At 41.0% G+C, this 22,309-nt stretch overlaps 1 long non-coding RNA gene across 1 annotated transcript; it reads left to right on the top strand.

The window, feature by feature from the left end:
• The first annotated feature begins 88 nt into the window (after positions 1-88).
• LOC131190336 (uncharacterized) lies at positions 89-4,448 on the top strand. Its single transcript, XR_009153293.1, has 3 exons — positions 89-576; positions 2,032-2,178; positions 2,731-4,448. It is a non-coding gene; the product is annotated as an uncharacterized LOC131190336 (long non-coding RNA).
• Positions 4,449-22,309: the final 17,861 nt, after the last annotated feature.

Here is a 22,309-nt window from a genome sequence, read left to right as displayed (position 1 = left end):
GCGCTAGCCAATGGGCGCGCGGAGGAGCTTTCCCGTGGAAGAGCAGCAGGCTAGCACGTGAACGCCAAGCTGGCTATGTGGGAGTGACCGCAGTTCCAGTAAACTGTGAAGCTTCTCTGCTTTACGGGGAGTCTCAGAATGGGGCTGCAGCCACCCTGATGGAGAAGACCCGCCGTGCGGAGCCCACTCCCACCCCGCGCCTTCTCATACAACGATAGGGGAACTGTGTACGATAAAACTTTCGCAGGCCTTTTCCCATCCCATTCGGGGTGTAATCCCGGAGGACTGCTTGGGACCTTAGTTTTAATACTGTGTGGACATATTGCAGTGCACGAGAATTCGGGAGTTCTCAAAATGTTTCAAAAATGGCAATTTAAATTCGAGAGAAAACTGACACTTCGGGTGTAGTAGTTCAGGCACCAGACTAAAAATTTATAGTCCTCACTTTTGCGCAAAGTCACTTTGGGCTAGTCCCTCTCTCTTCAGTCCTAAGAAGCAGGCAATTTTTTTCTTCTAAGAAAACTGCAAGGACTTGTCCAGGCACTCACCAGGAGAAAAAGGAAGGAAGGAAGGAAGGTTGGTTATATGTATATTTCAGTATAAGGTTTGCTGTATAAATTCCTTGCTCAACCCTCTTTTTCTTTAAACTGAAACAATCCTTTGGGTGTAAAGGATGTAAGTGACAGGTCCTGATTAACAGGGTGAATTTCATGGCTGAATCTGCTTGAGTTTAACTTCCTCGAGACTTCCAGCAGTTGTTACTGGATACATAAGACTTTCAGGAGCATCCACATGGAGACTTTCTCTCTTAGGAATGTTTCATGCGTGGATTTCACTAAAGGTGATTCTTCTCATGTGTGAATGGCTGTCCTAGGTAGAATATCTCGGCTGCAAACAACTGTTCCTTTAAAATGTTTTCCTTTTTACTAAAACATAATTTACTGGCAGATGGTGTAGGGAAATCAAAGGATAATCATATGAACTACAATTATTTGAGTTCAAATTCATATTGTGCCATAAAGTTTGTTTGGTTAACCTTGGGCAAATTACTGATACTCTAAGTCACTGAATGGAATTGTGATGAAATGTTAACTTGTCTTTCAATATCAACTTTCTCTACTACAGTGTTTTAATTAAAGTTTTAATTAAAGGTTATTCATAGCAGCTGATAGTTCATTTTATGACCTGTTAATTAAGCTGGAGAAGGTTGACTGTCTTGAAGTGCCTGCATTCAAGTATCCTATGTCTGTACATTCTTCCAGTTATACTCACACACACCATGCTCATTCATTGCACAGAATAGTAATGAGCAGATCTGTGCCCTGAGGAGCTTGCAGTCACATTGTTTGATCTGACATGTGAAATATGAATATCTGTATAATCATGATTGACAAACATTTTCAATAAGAATGGCATGCATTTAGAAATGAAAGAGAATAAAGAACTGATATAGGCCTGGAATAAAAAAAAATTGAAATAGTTCAGGGCAGGGGTGTCCAAACTTGGCCCGTTAAATAGTGGTGGACTTCAACTCTTAGAATTCCACAGCCAGCATGAGCTATATATATGAGCAAGTTGCTGGCTGGGGAATTCGGGGAATTGAAGTCCACCACTCTTCAAGGGGGCCAAGTTTGGACATCCCTGGTTCAGGGTAACTTCAACAGTTTCCAAGTACTTTATCCAACTTTCTATTTGGTCACTGAGGACCCGGCCTGATATGATTTGATCTTGATCAACTAATTTTCCTGTATCTTCTGATGTCCTTTTGCAGTAGGATTGATGTATATTGACAGTATGCAATGCCCTTTGGACAATGAAAGTTACAGCAGCACTTTCAGAAAATTGGTGCAATCACAAAATTTATGCTGCATGCATGTACTGGGTGATTTTTTGGGAGGGGGTGGAGACGTTCAATGAAAAGAAGTTACTGGGTTTCAACACTTTCATAAACAACTGGGTTTGTTTGGTTTTTTTGCTCCATTTGCATAGTATAAAGAATAGAGATATAAACAATTGTTTTATCTGTTCCAGTAGCAAAAAGCTAAAAGAACACTTTTGAGCCTGAAACATATCCATCTATCCTGAATATCTTTTTATTTTTCTGCTCCATTCCATTCTTCCATTGAAACTCAAAATTCCAAGGCTGTTTTTCGTACAGGAAAGAATATTCTACTAAAGGTATGTGCTGCTGCATGTGACATTGTATTTTTGTTACTTTATTCTAATCTACTTTGGGATTTTTAAAAGAATAAAATGGTATGTGATACTTTGCAGTGAAAAATGTTCTTCATAACTATCAAGAATTCAGTTTGGTCTGAAATTGAGGTCTATTAAAGTTACCCTTTTCAGTGGCTTTCTTTAATATGTGATTTGATCTTTAATATATAATATGATCAGAATGTGACAGCATAGGAGGCCTCCCAGCTGATTTGCGTTTAGCATTTCTCTGATCCTGGGGGAGCTTGTATGATGCTGACTATGTTTACTAAAAACAACTGCTGTGAACTGAAGTATAAGCTGAAAAGGCCATCACTTCCTCCCTGCCACAGGCCATTAAATTCACTTAGATTTGTGACTATGCTTGGAGATTGTAATACGCTCTTAATTTGGCTTTACTGAGTCTTACTCTTAGTATATGTATAACCTCTAGGGAGGAAAAGTATCTACCAGGGTGAAGGCAATAGATTGATAAAGGTGCTATATTTCTTCTGATTTCTTCTTCAATTCAAGGGCCTTCTCTGTGGGGGCTCCCACTCTCTGGAACGAACTCCCCCCAGGACTTCGTCAACTTCCGGACCTCCGAACGTTCCGCCGCGAGCTTAAAACACACCTATTTATCTGTGCAGGACTGGAGTAGATTTTAAATTTTATATTGGTTTTAAATGGGTTTTATTATTTATATGGTTTTTTAAAAAATTGGGCCATGTAGAATAAGCTTTTTAACTGTTATTTTATTCTGTATTTATATGTATTTTTATTTGCCTGTGAACCGCCCTGAGTCCCTAGGGAGATAGGGCGGTATATAAATATGATAAATAAATAAATAAATAAATAAAATAAATTAAGATTGGTGTTTGTTTTTATGGGAGGTCCTTAATAAGCATCTTTTAAGATACAGTATTAATCTTTAAAGTATAAAAGGATGAAATGACAGAAGATAACTGGTATAACGTAATAGATGAGAATAGTTTTTGTGTTAGAAAGCTATATATTGATTAGATGACTGTAGGCTTTCTCAATTTCATCCTGCATAAAGGGAATGATAATACAATGTGTCTTTACTGTAAAAAATACTGAAAATAATATATAAAAATATTGAACTTTCTGCTATATTTGTGCTACACAAATGTGTGATTTATATTGAACTTTCTGCTATATTTATCCTATATGAATACTTAACATTTAACTATTGCCTTTCTCCCCATTGGGCACATTTTAATTGCTTAAGAAACCTGGCAGGAAAAAAATGCAATTCTTTGGAATAGCATATTTTTCCACTAACAGTTATCATTATTTGGTAGTTGTTAACCCATTTCTTTTTCCTTTCATCCATTTTTTTTTCCTTTTAATGTCAAGGACTAAGAAGACTCAAAACTGCATATTTTCCACTGAATGCTGTTCCTTTTAAGGGCAGGAAATGAGGCTTTCACATGCCAATAATGCTGATCAGCCTTCTTTTTTCTCCCAATTGCCCATGCCCTTCATCCCCTTCAAACAGAATAGCTATTCTGAGCATTTGTGAACTTACACAAATCACAATTTCAAAAAATGCCACCTGTGCCAATCAGCTTTGTACTTTATCTCTAATTTATTGGTCAGAGAACTTCTGCCTACATGTAGATCTGTGTTGGAAACTCCACTCAGAGTTACCTTATAGTAAGACGGGAAGCCACTAAATTTAATAAGTAAGTAAACAAACACACACACACACATACAGACACACGTTATTTCAAGATGCAGTAATATCAATATTACGATAAAGAAATTCAGCAAGATGTATGAAATACAGAATGTTTTTTAAGAGAGTATGCTTGATTATGTCTATCAAGTCTTTTTCATAGCGACCAGGTAGCTAGTTTTTTAGGGTGTGAGTACAGGTATATGATACACCTGCACATGCTTACAATTGTGTGTATAGCTTACCTGCAAAATTGGAAGAAGGAGAACCCACCAACGGAAGAAGATTTAATTAAGAAAATCCTAGAATGTGCAGAGATGCATAAACTCACAAAAGAAATCAAAGAAAAAGAGGATACAGAATATTATACGGTCTGGTGTAGATGGTATGAATGGTTGGAAAATAGGAAAGATAAGAAAATTGAATAACAGGGTAAAATGTAGGGGAAATAAAGGAAGATAGATAATATAAAAGTAGAATAAGATAGAATTAAAATATATATAAATAGTAAGAAAAGACTGCTTTTAATAGCTGATAAGAAACAGTGATATGTATATAAATGTATGTTTGTCTTTTGTTTTAATGTATTCAAAATAAAAAAAACTTTTTTAAAAAAAACAATTGTCTGTTCAAAAGAAAAAATAGTAGATGATTCCAATTCTGTCAAAGGTATTTTACTTTGCATATGAAATATTGTATTTAATGGATGTGTTTTCCCATGCTGCTGCTTACTGCATTGGCCTTTCCAAAATTAAAGTTCATTCACTCGGCCATGCTCAAAAAAATTTCATCACCACTAGTCAATTTAGATGGATATAAAATTTAAAGTATTTTTGAGATGTGGAGAGGATTAATAAAAAGTTGGATCTTTGCATCAAAGCCTTAAGATAGCCTTCCTCTTTAATTTTGTTTTTCTGAATTCTCAATACACTAGGTGTATGTCCTGTCATTTTTGGGCCTAACTCTAAATCTCCACAAAAATTTGAAATTGCTTCATCATAAACAAGCATCAGCCTTTTGAAAACTGGCAGCTATTTAAAGAGTGACCAGATTAAACAAGTACAAATTATCTCCAAGTCACTGGACGTGACCAAAGAATAAATTTACATTGGTGTTTTTCTTCTCAAGGTCTGTCCTAAATTGGAACTTCATGGAGGCCGATGAGTTAATTTTAAAACAAGTCTTGCATAATATGAGACTGGCTTTTAAACATACTTTATTTGGTTCAGGTAATGACTTGGCTTGCTTGCCAAAAAGTCTGTAGTGAAGTTTAACAAACTTTGTTGGCCAATTGGTATTGCAATAACCAAACCCTGGGTCTTCAATAGATAAGCATAGGAAACAATATTCAGCTTTTGGAAGCTGCTGATAAAAAACTGCTGGTGAAACTGGATAGCAGTAGATAATAAATTTTCAAACAGTTACTTCCCAAGAACAAAATCAGTGAACATCAAACCATCTAAGGCAGGGCTGTCAAACTCCCAGCCTGCGGGTCAAATGCATCACGCACTGGCCACACCCACGCCTTGTTTAGCAAAAGGGGGAAAAGTCCCAATAAGTCATGTGATACTGTCATGATGACATGAGTTTGATACCCCTATTCTAAGGCTTTAAAAGTTCAAACCATATACTTTGTTTTATTTAATTTTGTTATGTTATTATTTAAAATACGTTTTTTCAAGACAGATTAAAAAATATTTAACATGCTTTAAGTTTTGTCTATTTTGTTAAGAACTTCTTAACTAAATGAACATAATGAATAGAAATAAAATTACTCTCAAAGTTGCATAAAAATAATGCTAAAATATTAAGTAGCTGGAGAAAATAAAAACTTGTTTGGTGCTTGAAAGACCCTGGAGTAGGTGGAGGTGTTCGAAAGCTGGAGTACTACAGCTAAAAAGATAAGCTCCATGGTCTGTAATCACTGTAGCTCAGTATGGGGAGTGGCTAAGCATCAAAGCTCAGAAGAAGCTGTTAGATTCCATGAAGGAATTTGCCATGGATGTTTTAATGAGTCATAGACAGGTGTTTTACTTACTTTTGCAAGCATGCTTAAGCAAATCTGAAGCATTATACAGATGAGTTCCTTCAATTTTTGTCATCTCAAGTATCAAACTCTTGGTAAAGGTTTATAATAATAATAATAATAATAATATTTTAATTTATATACCGCCCTTCTCCCGAAGGACTCAGGGCGGTGAACAGGCAGATAAAATATAAATACACACAGTAATTAAAAAAATCCCTTAAAAACTAATTTAAATGCCCAAAATGTTAAAAACGTACTCCCCGTAAAATAACAAAATTTTAAAACCCATCCAATAAAAATAAAAATCAGGCTAGTCCAGCCATACGAAATAAAATAAATAGCTTTCAATATCCATCTTCACAGCTATACAAACAATATTAATTAAACCACTCCCTCCAATTTCCTAGGGCACACTACATATCAATTGTGCAAATGTTGTACCTAATGAGGAAGTACGGTGGGATGATTTGTGTATGCAGTGTCACAACTCTAATAATTTATGGTATACTCAAATATAATTAGATCTGTCTGGTTAGTTGAGAAGCAATAAGGAAGTGTCATAGAGGAACTTTAAAGCATTTGCATTTTACAAAAGTAAACATTTAGAGCAGACTCTTTTCTGAAGCAAGTTGAATGCGGTTGATTCAGCAACTGAACAAGTAAATCAATAGACTTTTCATTCTGTATAGGTTGATCTTACGTTTATTGACCCTTGTAAAGGTCATTATTGTAGCTCAACACTGATTAACAAAAAGAATTGCATGCCATCAGTATACTGATAGAGCATTACTCTAAATCTCTTATTTGATCTCACTTTGGTTGCTTCATACAGATATTTTAAAAAAAAAGACTTCCCAGGAACCATAAAGTGCAAATATGGGTTGAGATGGAATTTTCCCTGGCACTGTCTTCTGAAGATAGCTATCCAAGAATAAGAGAAAATTTCAAAAATTTTCTGTCCATTTGCAACTTAGATTCTTTATGTTTCTATGATACTGAAGATGATAATAATACAGAAAACTGCGGATAGGTCCAAGAGAATCAATAGCATTACTGTTCTCTTAACATTTGTCCAGGCAAAGATAATTCCATAGGCAAGCAGAGTCCAAATTAGGTCTAAAACAGGATTGAAATAAATTTAGAAAAAACACTTTGAATGATAGAAATATCTAGATATCCTATGTTTCAGAAGAAATTGAATATTGAGAAATAGTTATAACTGTTTGGCTTTTTAGGTCCATTTTCCTGGTTTGTGGGTATCAGGGTGGAAGACCATCCTGTGCTTTTTGCAGGACTTCTCTTAAACCTTAGTCAAGAAGTTCTCCTAAACCTCAGATATGGTATGACATCCTAAGGTCAGGTAATTGTCGAAGTCCGAGGGAAGTTCGTTCCATAGGGTCAGAGCTCCCACAGAAGGCCCTCCCCCTGGGGGCCGCCAGTCGACACTGTTTGGCTGACGGCACCTGAGGAGTCCTCTCTGTGGGGCGTGCGGACGATGGGAGATAGAAGCCGGCAGTAGGCGGTCCCGTAGATAGCCGGTCCTAACCATGGGCGCTTTAAAGGTGGTAACCAATACCTTGAAGCGCACCGGAAAACAACAGTAGCCAGTGCAGTCTGCGCAGGATAGGTGTTATGTGGGAGCTCGAGGCGCTCCTCAATAACCAGCAGCGCGTTCTGAACTAGCTGAAGTCTCCGGTGCTCTTCAAGGGGAGCCCCATGTAGAGAGCATTGCAGTAGTCCAGGCGAGAGGTAACGAGCATGAGTGACTGTGCATAAGGCATCCCGGTCCAGGAAGGGCGCAACTGGCGGATCAGGCGAACCTGATAAAATGCTCTCCTGGAGCCGGTTGCCAAATGCTCTTCAAAGGACAACCGACCACCCAGGACCACGCCCAAGTTGCGTACCTTCTCCATCAGAGCCAATGATTCACCCCCGACAGACAGCCGCATCTGCAGCTGACTGTACCGAGGTGCCGGCATCCACAGCCACTCCGTCTTGCTAGGATTAAGTTTGAGCCTGTTCCTCCCCATCCAGACCCGTACGGCTTCCAGACACCGGGACAGCACTTCGACAGCTTCACTGGGGTGGCCCGGGGTGGAAAAGTACAGCTGGGTGTCATCAGCGTACAGTTGGTATCTCACCCCAAAGCCACTGATGATCTCACCCAGCGGCTTCATATAGATGTTGAACAGGAGGGGTGAGAGAATCGACCCCTGCGGCACCCCACACATGAGGCACCTTGGAGTCGATCTCTGCCCCCCTGTCAACACCGTCTGCGTCCGATCAGAGAGGTAGGAGGAGAACCACCGATAAACGGTGCCTCCCACTCCCAACCCCTCCAACGGCGCAGCAGGATACCATGGTCGATGGTATCAAAAGCCGCTGAGAGGTCTAATATGACCAGGGCAGAGGAGTAACCCCTATCCCTGGCCCTCCAGAGATCATCCACCAGTGCGACCAAAGCTGTCTCCGTACTGTATCCGGGCCGGAAGCCGGACTGGAACGGGTCTAGATAGACAGCTTCATCCAGGTACTGGGGTAGCTGACACGCCACCACACTCTCTACAACCTTCGCCGTAAAGCGAAGATTGGAGACTGGCCGGTAGTTCCCTAAAACAGCTGGGTCCAGGGAAGGCTTCTTGAGGAGGGGTCTCACCACCGCCTCTTTCAAGGCCGTGGGAAAGACCCACTCCCGCAAAGAAGCATTTGTAATCCCCTGGAGCCAGCCTCGTGTCACCTCCTGAGTAGCCAGTACTAACCAGGAGGGGCACGGATCCAGTAAACGTGGTGGCGTTCAGCCTACCCAGCAACCTGTCCATGTCCTCGGGAGTCACAGGATCAAAGTCATCCCAAACCACCTCAACAAGACAGGCCTCAGAACCCTCGCCTGGATCTACCCAATTTTGATCCAATCCGTCCCGAAGCTGAACGATTTTGTCGTATAGATAACCGTTAAACTCCTCGGCACGCCCTTGTAGGGGGTCCTCCCGCCCCTCCTGTTGAAGGAGCGAGCGGGTCACCCGAAACAGGGCGGCTGGGCGGTTATCTGCCGACGCAATGAGGGAGGAACGAGGAACGCCAGAACCCTCATTGCCACTAGGTAGGTCCTACTATAGGACCTAACTAGTGTCCGTCAGCCTCAGAGCGGCTGGATCTCCAGGCACTCTCTAGGCGTCTTCTCCGCGCTTCATCTCCCTCAGCTCCCCGGAGAACCAAGGAGCTGGTTGAGACTGACGCCGGGTCAGAGGCTGCAAAGGCACGACACGGTCCAAAGCTCCAGCCGCGGCCCGTTCCCAGGCCGCAACTAGCTCTTCAGTCGAGTCGTGGGCCAGGTGTTCGAAACGCCCAAGCTCCGTCAGGAACCTCTCCGGGTCCATCAGGCGCCTGGGGCGGAACCAACGCATTGGTTCCGTCTCCCTGCGGTGGTGGGTAGCGGTCAGAAAGTCTAGACGAAGGAGAAAATGATCTGACCATGACAAAGGTTCAACAGCTAAATCATTTAAAACCAGATCATTAGACCACTGGCCAGAGATAAAAATCAGGTCTAGGGTACCTCCCCGGCGTGGGTAGGGCCGTCAATTAACTGAATCAGGTCCATGGCCATGGAAGCCATGAACTCCTGAGCTGCCGAGATGCTACGCGGCTGATGGCAAATTGAAATCCCCCATGACCAACAGTCTGGGGGTTTCAACTGCCAACCCGGCCAGCAACTCCAACAGCTCAGGCAGGGCTGTAGTCACGCAGCAAGGAGCCAGGTACGTGATCAACAAGCCCACCTGAGTTCTACGACCCCACTTCACGCCCAGCTATCTGAGGCACAGTGGTTTCCCTCGGCTCAAGACTCTCCTTAATGATAACCGCCACCCCTCCACCCCTACCCTGGGCCCTCGGCTGATGGAATGCTCGGAAACCTGGTGGGCACATCTCCACTAGGGGAACCCCCCCTTCGGTGCCCAGCCAGGTCTCCGTAATGCCCATAACGTCCGCGGTCCCTTCCTGAATAAGATCTGAAATCAGGGGGGCTTTATTATGAAGGTTCTTATGAAGATTTTGGATTTGTTGAAAACAATAAGAAATTAGTTTACTGTACAGCAATCTTGACAACTAGATGCTTCCACTTTTAGAATTCAATTTATCTTTGAGTTGTTAGGATAGTGGTCTAATTGGCCACTGTTATTTTCCAATTAGGAATTAGTTCCCCATTTCCCCGATACAGGAAGAATTTGTGACTATCTGGATTTTTGCTTTGTTTTCCAAAGCATTTTCATTTTTAAGTACTGAGAATAATATAATATAATATAATATAATATAATATAATATAATATAATATAATATAATATAATATAATATAATATAATATAATATAATATAATATAATATAATATAATATACCGTATATACTCGAATATAAGCCGATCCGAGTATAAGCCGAGGTCCCCAATTTTACCCCAAAAAACTGGGGTTAACTGGGGACTCAGTATAGGGTGGAAATGAGGCACCCACCGTTGGGGAAACCCTCCTCCTCAGCTGAGAAGGCTGGCGGCCCCGCCCGCCTCTCACTGCACCGCAGGGCTTCCGTCCGCAAATGTGAAAAAAGAAAAAAACCTCGAGTATAAGCATATATATAAGCCGAGCTTTAAAAAAAAAACTGAGTATAAGCCGTAGACCGAGTATAAGCCGAGGAAGTTTTCAGCACAAAAACGTGCTGAAAACTCGGCTTATACTCGAGTATATAATAATAATAATAATAATAATAATAATAATAATAATAATAATAATAATAATAATAATAATAATAATAATAATAATAATAATAATAATAATAATATTTTAATAATAATAATAATAATAATAATATTTTAATAATAATATTTTAATAATAATATTTTAATAATAATAATAATATTTTAATAATAATAATAATAATATTTTAATAATAATAATAATAATAATAATAATAATAATAATAATAATAATAATAATAATAATAATAATAATAATAATAATAATAATAATATTTTAATTTTATACCGCCTTCTCCCGAAGGACTCAGAGCGTTAACAGCCAGTACAATACAATACAATAAAATCACTCTGAACAGATCTGAGAAAGGGAAGCACATCATCTTACTGGATAATTGTTTCTATTGTCAATCTTGTCTTACTGTTAGAAGTTATTTCTAACATTAAATAAGAATCTGACTTCTGAAACCTAAATCTGACTGGCTTTAATAATTGTTTAGCACACTGAGGACACAGCAGATCATGGCCTGTTTTTGGGATCCCAGCAATTATTCCTACAGGAGTACAAGGAAGCAAGGGTTTTTTAAAGTTCCCATTATTCCCTATACTCAAAATATTTTCCATGCAATTAGCATACAGGCCACTTAATAATATTTTTAATAATAATAATATTTTAATTTTTATACCGCCCTTCTCCCGAAGGACTCAGAGCGTTAACAGCCAGTACAATACAATAAAATCACTCTGAACAGATTGATCTTACGTTTATTGACCCTTGTAAAGTTCATTATTGTAGCTCAACACTGATTAACAAAAAGAATTGCATGCCATCAGTATACTGATAGAGCATTACTCTAAATCTCTTATTTGATCTCACTTTGGTTGCTTCATACAGATATTTTTTAAAAAAAGACTTCCCAGGAACCATAAAGTGCAAATATGGGTTGAGATGGAATTTTCCCTGGCACTGTCTTCTGAAGATAGCTATCCAAGAATAAGAGAAAATTTCAAAAATTTTCTGTCCATTTGCAACTTAGATTCTTTATGTTTCTATGATACTGAAGATGATAATAATACTGAAAACTGCGGATAGGTCCAAGAGAATCAATAGCATTACTGTTCTCTTAACATTTGTCCAGGCAAAGATAATTCCATAGGCAAGCAGAGTCCAAATTAGGTCTAAAACAGGATTGAAATAAATTTAGAAAAAACACTTTGAATGATAGAAATATCTAGATATCCTATGTTTCAGAAGAAATTGAATATTGAGAAATAGTTATAACTGTTTGGCTTTTTTAGGTCCATTTTTTCCTAATCATAGATTCAGTATCACCAGTGGGAAACATTGTCTTCTTGAAAGGAGGAATTTAGAATTCCAGGATTCAAATGAGCATCTTGTTACTAGATTCAATAAATCTCATTTGACCACATAGATAAAGCAAGCATCTTGTCAATATTTTGATACTAAAAACTGAAAATACCCCCCCCCAATGTAACAAGATAGTGTATCTGGAAGAACTAGTTGCTGAATTTATCAGAACTATGGAATCAAAGTCCATAAATGATAAATAAATGTGATGATGTTCTCAAAATGTCTTGCAAACCTGTCTCAGCAAGCTTTTGAGAATTTTATTAGATCTCCCAGTGGGAAAAAACATGAGCCCCCAAAACATTCAGAAAAGTTGTACTGGAATACACTGAAAGAAAACTGTGACAAATGCTTCTTGCCTCCATCCATATACTAAGGAAGTTTAATAATGAACTTTAATGTTTAATTAGTTTTGAAATACTTTTCTTGCAGTTGAGCTCCACATCTTCCTATGTTCTTTACTGTCAATATGGGATAATGATAAACAATGTGTATGCTCTCTGATGCTCAATGACTCTGGAATAACTCTCAACCATAAAATAAAAAAATACCATAAAATTAATTACATAAAATCACTCTGAACAGATCTGAGAAAGGGAAGCACATCATCTTACTGGATAATTGTTTCTATTGTCAATCTTGTCTTACTGTTAGACGCAGGGTGGAACGGCGCTGAGAGGGCATGTCGGATGCCCTCTTCAGCCAGGTACCCTTCAAATAATGCTGCGGTGAACTGTGGGCGTTATCGGACACGAGGGTGTCCGCAGCTCGCAAGCGGCAAAAGGTGTTTTAGTGCTGCAATGACAGCTCCAGCGGTTGTGGATTTCATTAAGATGATCTCCAGCCATTTGGAGAATGCATCCACCACAATTAGAAATGTTTGGCCGTGGAAGGGCGGCAAAATCAATGTGTATGCGGGACCAAGGGCCTTGGGGTTTCTCCCACTCCAACACTGGGGCCGTAGGTGGTAGTGGTCTGGATTCCTGACATACCTGGCATCGGCCAACCCTGTCACCGATTTCCCTGTCCATTAGGGGCCACCAAACATAGCTCCTGGCTAGCCCCTTCATCCTTACAATTCCTGGGTGACCCTCATGCAGTAGTTCCAGGACTTTTTTTCTCAGCTTCTCTGGAACTACCACCCTATCCCCCCAGAGCAGGCACCCCCCTTGCACAGACAAATCCCCTCTTTTCTCTGCTAACTCTCCTAAACGGTCGCCCGGCAGCGGCCATCCCTTGAACCCAACCGATTACAGTTCTTAAACCAATGTCCCGGTAGGAGGCCCGAGCCACTTCCTGCGATGTGACTGGGCCAGAGTCCCAAGAGTCAATTAGTAGAACGGGGGTGCCCGGAGTAGGGTCCTCGATTTCCCCGGGCAATGGGCATCTGCTCAATGCGTCCGCATGCCCCAGCTCTTTCCAGGTCGATGCTGCAGTTTGTAGAGTAGGCGGCCAGAAAATAGTCCATCTGGTCAGCCGGGTGATAGTGCCACTGGCGTTGGGCGGTCGCCAGCCAGTAATCCCAATAGCGGTCTGTGGTCAGTGATAATTTCAAAGTCTCTCCCAAAACGTATTCATGAAATTTTTCACCCCTGACACTATTGCGAGCCTCCTATCTAGCTGGCTGTAATTCCTCTCAGCCGGGGACATCGTTCGTGAATAGAACGCTATAGGGGCTTCAGTGCCGTTTGGGAGTCTGTGGCTGGCACAGCTCCTACTCCATAGGGGGACGCATCACAAACCAATACTAACGGCAATCTGTTGTTGTATTGTATTAACAGGCTATCGCTTGATAGCAAACTTTTTACTGCCTCAAATGCCCTATTCTCTGACTTCCCCCACGACCAAGCAGTGTTTTTTCCAAGCAATTTATGCAGCGGTTCAGCAACGGTTGCCTTGTCTTTTAAAAACACGGCGTAAAAGTTTACCAGACCCAGGAAAGCCTGGAGTTCTGTCTTGTTTTTGGGTGCTGGGGCTCTCTTTATCGCCTTGACTTTGCTCTCAGTGGGTGAATCCTTTTTGTCTATTCTATAGCCCAAAATTCAACAGATTCGACCCCTATCTGACACTTGCTTGCTTTGACTTTTAATCCTGCCGCCTAAAATGGCCAAAACTTTCCTTAACCGCTTCCCAGTTCTCTTAAATCTTCCCTGATACCAACACATCATCGAAATAGTACGACTCGGTAACCCTTGTAGGAGCCGCCCATCAAATTTTGGAATAGCCGGGGCCACACTCACCCGACCTGTAACCGGGTGCCCCTAAAGGCACCCCGGTGCGTTACAATGGTCTGGGCTTCAGCTGTGCTAGCATCTACGGGTAGCTGTTGGTACGCTTGTGCCAAGTCTAATTTGGCGAAAACTTGTCCGTGCCCTAGTGAGTGCAATAAGTGTTGCACTACTGGAACTGGGTAGGCGCTTTTGCAATGCTTTGTTCAAGGTAGCCTTGTAATCAGCGCAAATTCTTATGGACCCGTCTGGTTTTATAGGGTGACGATTGGCCTCCCATTTGGCATGGTCAACTGGCACTAGTATCCCTGGCTGACTAATTTATCTAACTCTTTGTCGATTTTAGGTTTGAGTGCAAAAGGAACCCTCCTTGCCTTTAACCTAATGGGAGCTATTTGGGGTCTAAATTGAAGGAGATAGGGGTCCCTTGTACTTGCCTAAACGGTCCTCGAATACGTCTGCGAATTCCTCCATTAGGGCGTTTTGCAGGTTGCATCCGCCCGTGGACGCCAGTCACCCCAGTTCTTTACTGTCAATATGGGATAATGATAAACAATGTGTATGCTCTCTGATGCTCAATGACTCTGGAATAACTCTCAACCATAAAATAAAAAAATACCATAAAATTAATTACATAAAATCACTCTGAACAGATCTGAGAAAGGGAAGCACATCATCTTACTGGATAATTGTTTCTATTGTCAATCTTGTCTTACTGTTAGAAGTTATTTCTAACATTAAATAAGAATCTGACTTCTGAAACCTAAATCTGACTGGCTTTAATAATTGTTTAGCACACTGAGGACACAGCAGATCATGGCCTGTTTTTGGGATCCCAGCAATTATTCCTACAGGAGTACAAGGAAGCAAGGGTTTTTTAAAGTCCCCATTATTCCCTATACTCAAAATATTTTCCATGCAATTAGCATACAGGCCACTTAATAATATTTTTAATAATAATAATATTTTAATTTTTATACCGCCCTTCTCCCGAAGGACTCAGAGCGGTTAACAGCCAGTACAATACAGTACAATACAATACAATAAAATCACTATTAAAAAACTTATTCGATATGGCCAATAAATTAAATTATAAAATACATAATATAATATAAAACCCCATTTAAAATCCAATTTAAAAACCCATGTTATGCCAGTCCTGCTCGGAAGAATAAATACGTCTTCAGCTTGCGGCGAAAGGTCCGGAGGTCAGGAAGTTGTCGAAGTCCTGGGGGAAGCTCATTCCAGAGGGTAGGTGCCCCCACAGAGAAGGCTCTCCCCCAAACATTTCAAGTGAGTTCATTTGATTCCAAACTCTGAACAAAGCTTATTTATTTGGTTGGTTTTGTGCATACCACTGGAAATTATCCAGTACAGTCTCAACCAAATAAAAAACTGACCTATTAAATCTGTGCTTAGAATTTGAAGGAATGGGAGACACATTAAGAATCATGAAAATCAAAAATAATGAGCAATTATTTGCTAGAATGTTTTTAGTAACAAGGAAGTCATGAAGAAATTGTTTTTCAGATTGAATTAGGACAAATTGACTCTCATATACCTTATGTTGTAACCATGCATGCTGGGACAAGGAATCTTAGATGTGTAATACTGTATGCTGACTTTTACTTATTTATAATAAAGATAAATTGCTTTCCAATGACTTGTAAAATTCTGCCAGAGAGAATTATGGATAAATTCTTTCTTGACATGCAAAGCCTCCTTAATTATTCACTTTATGACATACAATCTGATATATGAAGTGATTCCCCGGGTTATTTGGGATGAGCCATTATAATTGAGACAGATGAATTATGCTTTAGGAACATTTACAGAAGTGAGGAAAAGAAAAACACTGCTATCTTTTTATCAAGATCTCCTAGTAGCACTGAAATGGATTTGGTGAATCAGAACTCTTGAAGTCACATCCCTATTTTCCTTACAGCTAAGGTCTTCTGGTCAGATGAGAACCATTTAATGAAAAAGGACATTCTGAACACTTAAGATGGCAACACGTACTCCTAATGTTACCAGCACATGAATGACCACCTCATTGCTTCCAGGATCTCTTTTAAAGCCTAGCACTATGAGAAATGGATAGGCTGCTATTGGTTGGTAGTTGAATTGCTAGCAGGCTAACTTCCTATGATTTAATTACAGGCATCTTTTTGAAAAGGAGGTAGGTGGGACATAGAAGAGAGGTGACTTCGAATGATATTGGAGAGGTTGCCTTAACTCTCTTGTATGTCCCCTCAAATTCTCTTGCCTTTTTCAGACTCTGAGCTGGGAAAAAGAAAGGAATTCACTTATGAATAGGCAGGACTTCGACCTGCTAAAAAGTGGGCAGGAAATAACAGGCTGTATTGGCTTGAAGAGGAAAAGAAGGTCAAATTGCCTAAGTGGTCCAGCAGAGAAGCAAGTTGGCAACTCTGACTATCAAGTCAGCAGATGCTCTTCTGGATCATTCTTGCTTGGCGACCTGTCCTTGGGCCACAAGCCTCTTTCCCTGTAGGGCTATACAGCCTTTGGTATGGTACTACAAAGTCTGTTCAGAGTAAATGTGGTCCTTTTGATTACCAGGAAACGGGAGGAAAGGAGAAAATCAAGTCCCTGACTCGCTCTCACTGGCTCAGGTCTTTTTCATTGCTCACTTCTTGCAGAACATCTTCAAAAGGTGTCCATTTTCCTGGTTTGTGGGTATCAGGGTGGAAGACCATCCTGTGCTTTTTTGCAGGACTTCTCTTAAACCTTAGTCAAGAAGTTCTCCTAAACCTCAGATATGGTATGACATCCTAAATGGGTCATGAAAGCCTGCATTGGTACCCAGAACACACTCCCAAGGCCATTTCTTGTCCACAAGGACCCATCCCAGCCCTTAGACTCAGTAAGCTTTCTGAAGGCTACACAGCTTTCCAAAGGGTCAGGGAGTTTTGTGTAGGAAACATTTGCTGGAGAACTGGGTCCAAAAGAGACAGCAAAGGTGGCAAGAGACTTCTGCTTTGGCCATGGCAGCTGGGTGCAAAAAGGAAAGGTCAGTGCAGTGCAGGAAATTGGGAGAGAAGGCAGCACATTCCCTGGGGTTGGTCCTGCCCTTCAGGACAGAGTGAGATTGAATTAGAATCCGAATAGAGCTTGGAGGTCTTCTAGCCCAGCTTGAACTGATTGAATTTCTTGCTAGAAATTTGTCTCCCCCAGTTTTAAGGTATAAAACTTAAGGTTATAAGTTTAAGTTTTACAAAAAAACACTTTGCAAAGTTTCACAAACTTTACCAAAAAAAAATAATGGTGCTGTTGTTTGTCCTGGATGTGCAGAAGTACAGATATAGCAACCTGTTCCAACTTAAATAAAAATCAGGTGAAAGACAGAGTTAGGAATGGTTAATCCTTAACCCCAGACTGTCTGTTGCCTATCAAACTCAAAGAGCTTAGTCCCTGAATTTGAGGGAGAAAGCATTATTCCTTTGCAGAGTGGAATCTGCATAGGGAGAGAGTCGTTGGAATGTACCAACTCCTAACATTCTTAGGGGTATTCCCACACCAACCTCAGCATTTCTTCCCCAAAGTGCATGGCAATATATCAGTGAAAATGCTCAGTCGTCAATTCGAATTAGAATTAGAATTGTCTGGAAGTTGAGTCATGGTAACTGGAGTTATTTTCTTGTTCCTTTGAGATGTTTTCATCAAAACACACTTGTTGAAGAAACCCTAAGATGGATGCAGGAATTCCCCTTATTTTTTTTAGGAATTGGTATATTCCAACGACTCTGCTTACTCAGATTTGTTCAACTTGTTCAGACTGAAGAAGCTGCTTGGATGAATGGGCAGTGAAGCATCTCAAACCAACAAGGAAATAAACCCAGTTGCCATGACTCAAATTCCAGACCTGGTTTCCCACACTTCTAAAAGAGGATGCCCTGCTAAATATGATCTTTATTAAAGAAACTAATAATGAAGCTTAAAATTACAGGTAACAAATCAAGATTTAAGGTGGAGTTGAAAACTGAACTGCATACAATAAATGATGTAGATTTCTAGCCTCGGTTGCAATGTAGAAGTTTGTCCTGAGTTCATTCCCCAAATGAGCTCCCAAGCAGGATTTATTAGTTTCAAACATATATTGTAAATGTCTCTTGTCAGATTGGGAAAGCTGGTCTTTTATTTTTTATTTCTTGTTATGCTTCTTTTGAAAAGAGAGGCAGACAGGCCAGAACAGGCAAAGGGCCAGATGTAGCTGGTTTTGAGTTATGAAGAGAGGATGGCAGCTTTTGTCATGACAGCCACTCCCACTCCTGCCATTGCTCTGGATCTATGATGTATCACCGGTGACTCTCTTGGGCTTCCTATAGGACCAATAGGACCTCCAGGCTGGCTGCATATGGCGAAGTCAATTTCAATGACATTGAAGAAATTGCCCCCCTCTTGCACAGACACCCCTATTCAATTGCCAATTTTGGATTTTAAACCCTCATTCTGGTGAAAAAAATAATGAAGTTCTCTGAGTAGACAGGATTCAGACCTATTCAAAGATGGGGTGGAGAATGGAAGGTCAAATTTCCCAGCAGGCCTAGAGATGAAATAAGTTGATTTCCCTGTTTTTTGTTCTACATGTGATTGTGCCTTTACATTGTTAAATGAACAGACAATTTTCCATATGAAAGGCAGAGGTCATAGGCAACCAAGAGAATAGACTCCTGGACTGCTCATCCACTCTACCTATGAGACAACCACCATCTTTGGGTAAATGTGAATGTAACCATGGTGAAAAACCAGTTACTGAGGGAATGAGATGGTATGCCTGCTTACAAAGCCATCAGCCAGTGCCTACTCCTGCTGGCCTGGCTTGGTAGCATATAGAAACCCCTTCTGGTTTCTCCTGCTATGGCCTCTAATTCTACCATCACTTTCCCTGTAGGTCTATCTGGTCTCTGCTATGGCAATAAGAAAACTGTGACTATGACTGTGATTATGTCGGACAGATGGGGAGGAAGCTAACCACCAGACTGCAAGAACACACAGAAGTAGTCAGATGAGGAGACCCAAACACATTGGATTCCCTGACCTTGCAATCAACAAGGATATACATTGAGGTATAGGAGCTACTAAGATTGTTGGACAGGCAGGTACAAAAATAGCCAGGAAAATGATTGAAACCTGGGAAATGGGCCCCTTGTCAGTACACAGGACTACTGATTTACCATCAGCTTATCAAGTACTTAGGAGGTATGGGTTTGGTAGCACAAGAAAACAACAACCAACTATTTAATAATCATCTATCAACACCCCAATCAATGACTAAAAAGCCACACACAACCAGACACTATATAAATACCACACATAGGCATAGCCCAAGGTACACACACTGCTAAAGAGACATTCCCTGAGGATGGGTTCCAGCACAAGTCCGAAAGCTTGGAAGACTAAACCTCTGTTCCTGGTGACTGACCCAGATTGGATCCTGTAACGCTATCCTGGGACAAATATATTCACCGTTGTTCGTTAAGAAGGTTATTAAGGGTAAGTGTGGTCCTCTCAGCTGCCAAAAACCAGAGAGGAGGGGAGAAAGGGCCCCAATTTCCTCTCCTTCACTCAGGTCTTTTTCTCTGTCCCCCTTTCCTCACAGAACATTTTTGAAAGGTATCCAGATTCCTGTTTTGTAGCACCAGGGAGAAGGCCTTCCTGTGCCACCTGCCAGATACCAAAGCCTTCTAAACTTCAAGCGAGGAGCCATGATATGCCACAAGAGTCTGCAAGAGCCTCTACTGCACCAGAACTGCTTCATGTCCACAGGGGAGAAAAAAGACAGACTGGCTGGTCTTGGAAAAGGGAAAATAAACTAACTGGATGTTCTTCCGTATCTCACTTTTTTCCTCCTGTCAGGACCCAAGAGCACAGGAGTGAGTTGTGCATCAAGGTCTCGTGATGGGGACAGTCCTGTCATTTCAGGGGTAAGGAAGAGTTGGCAACATGGAAGTCATGCCTCAAGTACTGTTGGCTTGGGAGGTGGGGAGAAATTCTCACCAGGGAGCCCGACAGATCTAGGAAACTCAAAAAGAGCCTTTGCATTCCTGGGAAGACTTTTATGGTAACAACATTAGCAGAGTCTTTCCAAGCAATCCCACTCGACTTGCGTAATTCTTCCTGGCACAATTAAGGGGCAGCTGCTCTGAACCTCCTCCTCATGCTTCTCCCTCCCCTTGGTTAAAAGCTTTCTCCCCCAAGGTCTGCTTCTACCTTCTCCATTTTCCCCAAATTGTTAAGACAGCCCATCCCCCTTGTATAGAAAGGGTATCTGAGGGAAGGGACCAGCATCTCCTGCTACTCCAGTCTCAATGCCTGACTTCTTCCCTATCCCCAGTGCAAGATTCTAGATGGATGGATGGTTAAGTAGTCACCAGTTGTCAGGCCACAGCTGATAGAAGGACACCTAGTGAAAAAATGGTGATTGAGGAAAGTTACTATGCATCCATCTTTTCATGACTCCCTCAAGGAGAAAGGATTGCCTTCCAAATAGAGGAAGAGTCTTTCCAGAAACATTGCCAAGTGCCCCAACCTTGAATGCAGCCGATTTGGAGAATGGTTGGTGATTATTTTGGAAGCAACATTCTCTTAACCTAAGGCTTCTGAATGTACTCTTCTTAAGGGACTGAACTTTGCACCATCATTTTGGCCATCGTTTTGGTATGCAGAGAACTTTGGATTTATACCTTGAAACAAAAAATTATCATTTTAATGTTCAATAAAAGTCCATGGTTCCACCAGGATCTGCAGCCTGGAAGATTCAACAAGGAATTGCTCCCATGTCGGATTCTTAAGGCCCCAGGAAAACAGTTGCATCACCGTCCTGAAGAAAAAAGGTTACGAGAATCATCTAATTATAACTAATTGAGATGGGTGCTCTATCCCGGGACAGGAAGTCTTTCTCTTTTCTCCTTAAACAATGGGATGGGGGCCAGGGGTGAAATGCTCCTGGTTCGGACCGGCTCACCCGATCCGATAGTGATGGCGACGGGTGGTTCGGAGAACCGGTAGCAAAAATCCCTGCTCCTGCCCCTGCTGAGTTGCGCCATCATCAGAGGTTTGTTTTTTTACTTTTAAAAGCATCTTTTTTTCAACCAAAAAAATGCCTTTAAAAGTAAAAAAAAAGCCTTTGATGATCCCATGGCTCAGCTGGGATCGTCAGAACCCTGTAAACTTTTTTTTAACAACCTCTTCGGCCGAAGAGGTTGCAAAAAAAAGGTTTTAAAAGGCTCCTCTGGCAATCCCAGCTGAATTCCTGATCACCAGAACCTTAAAAAACATGTTTTCTACAAGCTCTTTGGCCGAAGAGCTTGTTAAAACAATCCTTTTAAAGCCCCCTCCGCACTTACCTTATTACTGCTCCTTTCGGGCTGGCAAAGCCATGTTTTACATCAGTTGCATCAGCTAGCAACTGAATCTGCCTGTCTGCAATCCATCTCCTCAGTGAGCAACTCAATCTGCCTGCTTTGCTGGCTGAGAAACTCTGGGAGCTGAAGTCCACAAACCTTAAAGTTTCTAAGGTTGGAGACCCCTGATCTAAAAAATATAAATAAAATAAAATAATAAAATATTTGTGCAGCTTTCTGAGATTTTGTGTGTTTCTGTAGTGTTTCACTCTAACTACACAAACACACAAAATCTCACAAAACTGTATGTGGCTTTTGTGTGTGTGTGTGTGTGTGAGTCAGTTGTGTTGTGTGTGTGTAAAGTGTGAAAGAGAGGTTCCTGCTTGGTGCAGGGGCCATTTTGGGTGAAGTACAGCTGCTTTTACATTGTGTGTGAGTGTGTTGTGTGTGTATAAAGTGTGAAAGTTGGTTTTTTGTACCTCTTATTGTTTCGTATACTTTGTTATTATTTATTGTTATTGGCCACGCCCACCCAATCATGACCACCAAGCCACGCCCACCAATTAAGCCACGCCCACAGAACTGGTAGGGAATTTTTTTTTAGATTTCACCCCTGATGGGGGCCCATTTAGGGCCAAAGGGGGACTATATGATGAAGGCATGTTCAGTAAAGTAAGTA

This window comes from Ahaetulla prasina, chromosome 2 (genome assembly GCF_028640845.1).
Source record: "Ahaetulla prasina isolate Xishuangbanna chromosome 2, ASM2864084v1, whole genome shotgun sequence".
In the NCBI taxonomy this organism is placed as follows: Eukaryota; Metazoa; Chordata; class Lepidosauria; order Squamata; family Colubridae; genus Ahaetulla; species Ahaetulla prasina.
This window is presented reverse-complemented; position numbering and strand designations above follow the sequence as displayed.